Here is an 8,693-nt window from a genome sequence, read left to right as displayed (position 1 = left end):
TTGCATTTGCTCCATTCCGGCTTAGCATTCCTCATTTTTTAAGAAATTACATCAGCAACACATGCATAAATAAGATGGCCGAAATAGCTCATTTGGGAGAGCGTTAGACTGGTTCGATCCTGGGTTTCGGCATTTGGTTGGTATTTAGTAGATATAATACTCCTTTCAAAGTAGCTTCATTTTTTTCCCCTCAGAGCAAGACTTTAGAAAATAAAGTGTAATCGCCTAATACGTTCCGCAAATGGCAATATTCCATTACTGCTAGTAGTTTACTCCTTGCAATTTCTAAGAAAGGAAAATAACTCCTCTCCTAGAGTTGTCTTTTCATGATAGTAACTGAAGCACTAGAACTGATATTCCTCTTCCAAATAAAGTGCTATGGTCTGTGGATGCCTTCTCTTTCCAAGTTTGACAATGTCTTAATTAAATAAGCATTGGTTTTAGCCCTGTTGGATGGAAACATGTATCATGTACTTTACTGCCACACATGTCTATTAAAAGTTTTTACCCATTCAAATTTCAAAATAATTTTACAGTACAATAATCACTGTACCTTTCACGAAACATATTACCAATTTATCACATGTGCAAAATAGGGTGAATCCGGAATTTCATGTTTTGTAAAAATATCCTCTCTCAATGGAGACTAAAATAAATTAGGCATGTAGCTGAAATATCTCAGTTGAGAGAGCGTTAGACTGAAGATCTAAAGGTCCATGGTTTAATCCCGGGTTTCGGCACAAAAGGGGTGATTTTAGATGGGAATGTAGCGTATTGCAAACAGCTGTGGATTTGAATGCAGTTAAAATATAGGAAAGGGAAATCGCAGAGTGCTTTTTATTTCTGGCCAACACAAAGTATTACTTTGGTTGCGTTTGTTCCCTTCCGGCTAAGCATTCCTCATTTTTTAAGAAATGACATCAGCACACACACTCAAATGAGAAGGCCGAAATAGCTCAGTTGGAAAGGGAAATCGCAAAGCGCTTTTTATTTCTGGCCAACACAAAGTATTATCTTGGTTGTGCATTCCTCGTTTTTTTAAGAAATGACATCGGCACACGCGCTCAAATGAGATGTCAGAAATAGCTTAGTTGGGAGAGCGCTAGCTGTGAAGATGTAAAGGTCCCAGGTTTTGGCAGTGGCTTGGTTTTTAGTATATATATAATACTCCTTTCAAAGTAGCTTAATTTTTTTCCGCTCAGAGCAAGACTTTAGAAAATAAAGTGTAATCGCCTAGTACATTCCGCAAATGGCAATATTTCATTACTGCTAGTAGTTTACTCCTTGCAATTTCTAAAAAAGGAAAATAACTCCTCTCCTAGAGTTGTCTTTTCATGGTAGGAACCGAAGCACTAGAATTGATATTCCTCTTCCAAATAAAGTGCTATGGTCTGTGGATGCCTTCTCTTTCCAAGTTGGACAATGTCTTAATTAACCCCTTAATGACCAAAGCACTTTTCCATTTTCTATCCGTTTGGGGCCAAGGCTGTTTTTACATTTTTGCGGTGTTTGTGTTTAGCTGTAATTTTCCTCTTACTCATTTACTGTAGCCACACATATTATATACCATTTTCTCGCCATTAAATGGACTTTCTAAAGATACCATTATTTTCATTATTTTTTATAGTAAATTTCAAAGTAGCTTCATTTTTTTCCCCTCAGATCAAGACTTTAGAAAATAAAGTGTAATCGCCTAATACGTTCCGCAAATGGCAATATTCCATTACTGCTAATAGTTTACTCCTTGCAATTTCTAAGAAAGGAAAATAACTCCTCTCCTAGGTTTGTCTTTTCATGATAGGAACCAAAGCACTAGAATTGATATTCCTCTTCCAAATAAAGTGCTATGATCTGTGGATGCCTTCTTATTCCAAGTTGGACAATGTCTTAATTAAATAAGCATTGGTTTTAGCCCTGTCAGAAGGAAACACGTATCATGTACTTTACTGCCACACATGTCTACGAAAGGCTTTATTTATTCAAATTTCAAAATAATTTTACAATACAATAATCACTGTACCTTGCACGAAACATACTACCGATTTATCACATGTGAAAAATAGGGTGAATCTGGAATTTCCTGTTTTGTAAAAATATCCTCTCTCAATGGAGACTAAAACTCACTAGGCATGTAGCAGAAATAGCTCAGTTGGGAGGACGTTAGACTGAAGATCTAAAGGTCCCTGTTTTGAACCTAGGTTTCGGTACAAAAGGTTTGATTTTAGATAGGAATGTAGCATACTGCAAACAGCTGTGGATTTGAACGCAGTTAAAATTTAGGAAAGGGAAATCGCAGAGCGCTTTTTATTTCTGGCCAACACAGAGTATTACTATGGTTGTGTATGTGCCCTTCCTTCCTGCTAAGCATTCCTCATTTTTTTAAGAAATGACATCGGCACACGCGCTCAAATGAGATGTCAGAAATAGCTTAGTTGGGAGAGCGTTAGCCTGAAGATCTAAAGGTCCAGGGTTTTGGCAGTGGCTTGGTTTTTAGTAGATATAATACTCCTTTCAAAGTAGCTTCATTTTTTTCCCCTCAGATCAAGACTTTAGAAAATAAAGTGTAATCGCCTAATACGTTCCGCAAATGGCAATATTCCATTACTGCTAATAGTTTACTCCTTGTAATTTCTAAGAAAGGAAAATAACTCCTCTCCTAGAGTTATTTTCCTTTCTTAGAAATTGCAAGGAGTAAACTACTAGCAGTAATGTAATATTGCCATTTGCGGAACGCATTAGGGGATTACAATTTATTTTCTAAAGTCTTGCTCTGAAGGGAAAAAAATGAAGCTACTTTAAAAGGAGTATTACAGCTACTAAAAACCATCCAACTGCTGAAACCCGGGATCGAACCAGGGACCTTTAGATCTTCAGTCTAACGCTCTCCCAACTGAGATATTTCGGCCACTTCATTTGAAGGTGTCTGCTTATGTCATTTCTTAAAAAACGAGGAAAGCAACAAAAGCCAACAAGGTAAATACTTTGTTTTGGCTGGAAATAAAAGGCGCTCTGCGTTTTCCCTTTCCTATATTTTAACTGCATTCAAATACACAGCTGTTAGCAATACACTACCATCCGATCTAAAATCACATATTTTGTGCCAAAACCTAGGATCGAACAAGGTACCTTTAGACCTTCCGTCTAATGCTCTCTCAACTGAGCTATTTTGGCTATCTCAAATGAACGTGTGTGCGATGTCATTTCTTTAAAAATGAGGAATGCTTAGCCGGAAAAGAACAAACGCAAGCAAAGTAATACCTTGCACGAAACATACTACCGATTTATCACATGTGCAAAATAGGGTGAATCCGGAATATCCTGTTTTTTTTTAAATATCCTCTCTCAATGGAGACTAAAATACACTGGGTACACACACACACACACACACACAAACACACACACACACACACACACACTTGGAAGAGCGTTAGACTGAAGATCTAAAGGTCCCTGGTTTGATCCTGGTTTTTGGCATTTGGTTGGTTTTTAGTAGATATAATACTCCTTTCAAAGTAGCTTAATTTTTTCCCCTCAGAGCCAGACTTTAGAAAATAAAGTTTAATCACCTAATACGTTCCACAAATGGCAATATTCCATTACTGATAGTAGTTTACTCCTTGCAATTTCTAAGAAAGGAAAATAACGCCTCTCCTAGAGTTGTCTATCCATGTGATTATTGTATTGTAAAATAATTTTGAAATGTGAATGGGTAAAGCCTACATGATACGTGTTTCTATCTGACAGGGCTGAAACTAATGCTTATTTAATTAAGACATTGTCCAACTTGGAAAGAGAAGCCATCCACAGACCATAGCACTTTATTTGGAAGAGGAATATCAATTCTAGTGCTTTGGTTCCCATCATGAAAAAACAACTCTAGGAGAGGAGTTATTTTCCTTTCTTAGAAATTCCAAGGAGTAAACTACTAGCAGTAATGGAATATTGCCATTTGCGGAACATATTAGGGATTATACTTTATTTTCTAAAGTCTTGCTCTGAGGGGGAAAAATGAAGCTACTTTGAAAGGAGTATTATAGCTACTAAAACCAAACAACTGCCGAAACCCAGAATCGACCCAGGGACCTTTATATCTTCAGACTAACGATCTCCTAACTGAGATATTTCAGCCATCACATTTGACTGTGTGTGCTGATGTAATTTCTTAAAAAAATGAGGAATGCTTAGATGGAAGGGAAGAAACGCCAACAAGGTAATACTTTGTGTTGGCTGGAAAAAAAGAGGTGCTCTGCGATTTCCCCTTCCTATATTTTAACTGCGTTCAAATACACAGCTGTTAGCAATACGCTATCAACCCATCTAAAATCACATATTTTGTGCTGAAACCTAGGATCTAACCAGGTACTTTTAGAGTTTCAGTTTAACGCGCTCCCAACTAAGCTATTTCGGCCATCTCAAATGAGCGTGTGTGCGATTTAATTTCTTAAAAAATTAGGAATGCTTAGCCGGAAAGGAACAAACACAACCAAAGTAATACCTTGCACGAAACATACTACCGATTTATCACATGTGCAAAATTAGATGAATCCAGAATATCCTGTTTTTTAAAAATATCCTCTCTCAATGGAGACTAAAACACACTGGATACGTAGCTGAAATATCTCAGTTGGGAGAGCGTTAGACTAAAGATCTAAATGTCCCTGTTTTGATCCTGGATTTCGGCACAAAAGGGGTGATTTTAGATAGTATGCTAGAGGATTGCAAACAGATGTGGATTTGAATGCAGTTAAAATATAGGAAAGGGAAATCACAGAGCACTTTTTATTTCCGTCCAACACAAAGTATTACTTTGGTTGCATTTGTTCCCTTCCGGCAAAGCATTCCTCGTTTTTAAAGAAATAACATCAGCCCACGTGCACAAATGAGATGGCCGAAATATCTCAGTTGGAGATCCGTAAACTGAAGCTCTAAAGGTCCCTGGTTCGATCCCAAGTTTTGGCACAAAAAGGGTTATTTTAGATGGGAATGTAGCGTACTGCAAACAACTGTGGATTTGAATGCAGTTAAAATATAGGAAAGGGAAATCACACAGTGCTTTTTATTTCTAGCCAACACAAAGTATTACCATGGTTGTGTATGTGCCCTTCCTGCTAAGCATTCCTCATTTTTTTAAGAAATTACATCGGCAAATGCGCTCAAATGAGATGTCAGAAATAGCTTAGTTGGGAGAGTGTTAACCTGAAGATCTGAAGTGGCAGTGGCTTGGTTTTTAGTATATATAATACTCCTTTCAAAGTAGCTTAATTTTTTTCCCCTCAGAGCAAGACTTTAGAAAATAAAGTGTAACCGCCTAATACATTCCGCAAATAGCAATATTCCATTACTGCTAATAGTTTACTCCTTGCAATTTCTAAGAAAGGAAAATAACTCCTCTCCTAGCTTTGTCTTTTCATGATAGGAACCAAAGCACTAGAATTGATATTCCTCTTCCAAATAAAGTGCTATGGTCTGTGGATGCCTTCTTTTTCCAAGTTGGACAATGTCTTAATTAAATAAGCATTGGTTTTAGCCCTGTCGGATGGAAATACGTATCATGTACTGTACTACCACACATGTCTACGAAAGGCTTTACCCATTCAAATTTCAAAATCATTTTACAATACAATAATCACTGTATCTTGCACGAAACATACTATTGATTTATCATATGTGCAAAATAGAGTAAATCCGGAATTTCCGGTTTTGTAAAAATATCCTCTCTCAATGGAGACTAAAACACACTAAGAATGTAGCTGAAATATCTCTGTTGGGAGAGCGTTAGACTGAAGATCTAAAGGTCCTTTGTTTCATCCCGGGTTTCAGCACAAAAGGGGTGATTTTGAACGCAGTTAAAATATAGGAAAGGGAAATCGCAGCGTGCTTCTTATTTCCGTCCAACACAAAGTATTACTTTGGTTGCGTTTGTTCCCTTTTTTAAGAAATGTCATTGGCACACGCGCTCAAATGAGATGTCAGAAATAGCTTAGTTGGGAGAGCGTTAGCCTGAAGATCTAAAGGTCTCGGGTTTTGGCAGTGGCTTGGTTTTTGTATATATAATACTCCTTTCAAAGTAGCTTCATTTTTTTCCCCTCAGAGCAAGACTTTAGAAAATAAAGTGTAATCGCCTAATACATTCCGCAAATGGCAATATTCCATTACTGCTAGTAGTTTACTCCTTGAAATTTCTAAGAAAGGAAAATAACTCCTCTCCTAGAGTTGTCTTTTCATGTGATTATTGTATTGTAAAATAATTTTGAAATGTGAATGGATAAAGCCTTTCATAGACACGTGCGGCAGTAAAGTACATGATACGTGTTTCTATCTGACAGGGCTGAAACCAATGCTTATTTAATTAAGACATTGTCCAACTTGGAAAGAGAAGGCATCCACAGACGATAGCACTTTATTTGGAAGAGGAATATCAATTCTAGTGCTCTTGTTCTTATCATGAAAAGACAACTCTAGGAGAGGAATTATTTTCCTTTCTTAGAAATTGCAAGGAGTAAACTTCTAACAGTAATGGAATATTGCTATTTGCGGAATGTATTAGGGGATTACACTTTGTTTTTATTAAGTCTTGCTCTGAGGGGAATAGAATGAAGCTACTTTGAAAGGAGTATTATAGCTACTAAAAACCAACCAACTGCCGAAACCCAGGATCGACCCAGGGACCTTTAGGTCTTCAGTCTAATGCTCTCCCAACTGAGCTATTTCAGCCATCTCTCTTATGGGCATGTGCTTAGCTGGAAGGCAACAAATGCCAACAAGGTAAATACTTTGTGTTGGCTGGAAATAAATGGCGCTCTGCGATTTCCCTTTCCTATACACACAGTCTCAAAAAAGATGGCCGAAATAGCTCAGTTGGGAGAGCGTTAGACTGAAGAGCTAAAGGTCCCTGGTTCGGTCCCGGGTTTCGGCATTTGGTTGGTTTGTAGTAGATATAATACTCCTTTCAAAGTAGCTTCATTTTTTCCCCTCAGAGCAAGACTTTTTTATAAAATAAAGTGTAATTGCCTAATACGTTCCGCAAATGGCAATATTCTATTACTGCTAGTAGTTTACTCCTTGCAATTTCTAAGAAAGGAAAATAACTCCTCTCCTAGAGTTGTCTTTTCATGATAGGAACCGAAGCACTAGAATTGATATTCCTCTTCCAAATAAAGTGCTATGGTCTGTGGATGCCTTCTCTTTCCAAGTTGGACAATGTCTTAATTAACCCCTTAATGACCAAAGCACTTTCCATTTTCTGTCCGTTTGGGACCAAGGCTATTTTTACATTTTTGCGGTGTTTGAGCTGTAATTTTCCTCTTACATATTTACTGCACCCACACATATTATATACCATTTTTCTTGCCATTAAATGGACTTTCTAAAGATACCATTATTTTTATCATATCGTATAATTTACTATAAAAAAATTATAAATTATGAGGAAAAAATGGAAAAAAAACACACTTTTGCTAACTTTGACCCCAATATCTGTTACACATCTACAACCATCAAAAAACACCCATGCTAAGGGCTAGATTTATTAATGCTGAGGTGTACAGGGGTGCGTATACGCAACCCTGTATGCCTCAGCTCGCCTGTGGCGGGGTGAAATTACCTGCAGGTATTCGCATTGTACACGAGCGCAATTTTGCGCTTGCGTGCAATCCCGCCCCCTGCCCGCGCACAGCCAATCACGCGCGGGCAGGAGCTGTCAATCTACTTGGTTGGACTCGACAGAGGAGATTGAATTTCGCCACCTTAGAGGTGGCGAAGAGCTTAGGGAAGCAGCGGTCTGGTGACCGCTGCTTGATAAATCACGGCGAGCAAGTTCTTGTGAGAACGTGCAGCCGTAGGGGCTTGATAAATCGAGCCCTAAATAGTTTCTAAATTTTGTCCTGAGTTTAAAAATACCCAATGTTTACATGTTCTTTGCTTTTCTTGCAAGTTACAGGGCAATAAATACAAGTAGCACTTTGCAATTTCCAAATCACTTTCGCCTAGATTTAGAGTTCTGCGTTAGCCGTCAAAAGCAGCGTTAAGGGGTCCTAACGCTGCTTTTTACCACCCGCTGGTATTTAGAGTCAGTCAGGAAAGGGTCTAACGCTCACTTCCAAGCCGTGACTTTTCCATACCGCAGATCCCCTTACGCCATTTGCGTATCCTATCTTTTCAATGGGATCTTCCTAACGCCGTTATTTAGAGTCTTGGCTGAAGTGAGCGGTAGACCCTCTACCAACAAGACTCCATCCGCAGAAAAAAGTCAGTAGTTAAGAGCTTTCTGGCTAACTCCGGTTTATTAAGCTCTTAACTACTGTGCTCTAAAGTACACTAACACCCATAAACTACCTATGTACCCCTAAACTGAGGTCCCCCCACATCGCCGCCACTATAATAAAAAATGTAACCCCTAATCTGCCGAACGCACACCGCCGCCACCTACATTATCCCTATGTACCCCTAATCTGCTGTCCCTAACATCGCCGACACCTACATAATATTTATTAACCCCTAATCTGCCCCCCCAATGTCGCCGCTACCTTACCTACACTTATTAACCCCTAATCTGACGACCGGACCTCGCTGCTACTCTAATAATTGTATTAAGCCCTAAACCGCCTCACTCCCGCCTCGCAAACCCTATAATAAATAGTATTAACCCCTAATCTGCCCTCCCTAACATCGCCGACACCTAACTTAAAGTATTA

The 8,693-nt window shown here is 38.5% G+C and overlaps 4 non-coding genes across 4 annotated transcripts; 2 read left to right on the top strand and 2 right to left on the bottom strand.

Moving 5' to 3' along the window:
• The first annotated feature begins 667 nt into the window (after window positions 1-667).
• On the top strand, window positions 668-740 carry TRNAF-GAA (transfer RNA phenylalanine (anticodon GAA)). Its single transcript has one exon. It is a non-coding gene; the product is annotated as a tRNA-Phe (tRNA).
• A 2,092-nt stretch (window positions 741-2,832) lies between these two features.
• TRNAF-GAA (transfer RNA phenylalanine (anticodon GAA)) lies at window positions 2,833-2,905 on the bottom strand. The gene has a single exon. It is a non-coding gene; the product is annotated as a tRNA-Phe (tRNA).
• A 3,736-nt stretch (window positions 2,906-6,641) lies between these two features.
• On the bottom strand, window positions 6,642-6,714 carry TRNAF-GAA (transfer RNA phenylalanine (anticodon GAA)). Its single transcript has one exon. It is a non-coding gene; the product is annotated as a tRNA-Phe (tRNA).
• A 129-nt stretch (window positions 6,715-6,843) lies between these two features.
• On the top strand, window positions 6,844-6,916 carry TRNAF-GAA (transfer RNA phenylalanine (anticodon GAA)). The gene has a single exon. It is a non-coding gene; the product is annotated as a tRNA-Phe (tRNA).
• Window positions 6,917-8,693: the final 1,777 nt, after the last annotated feature.

The sequence above is a fragment of the Bombina bombina genome, chromosome 3, assembly GCF_027579735.1.
Source record: "Bombina bombina isolate aBomBom1 chromosome 3, aBomBom1.pri, whole genome shotgun sequence".
Taxonomy (NCBI): domain Eukaryota; kingdom Metazoa; phylum Chordata; class Amphibia; order Anura; family Bombinatoridae; genus Bombina; species Bombina bombina.
Note: the sequence above shows the minus strand (reverse complement) of the source record. Positions and strands in the feature narration are given on the sequence as shown.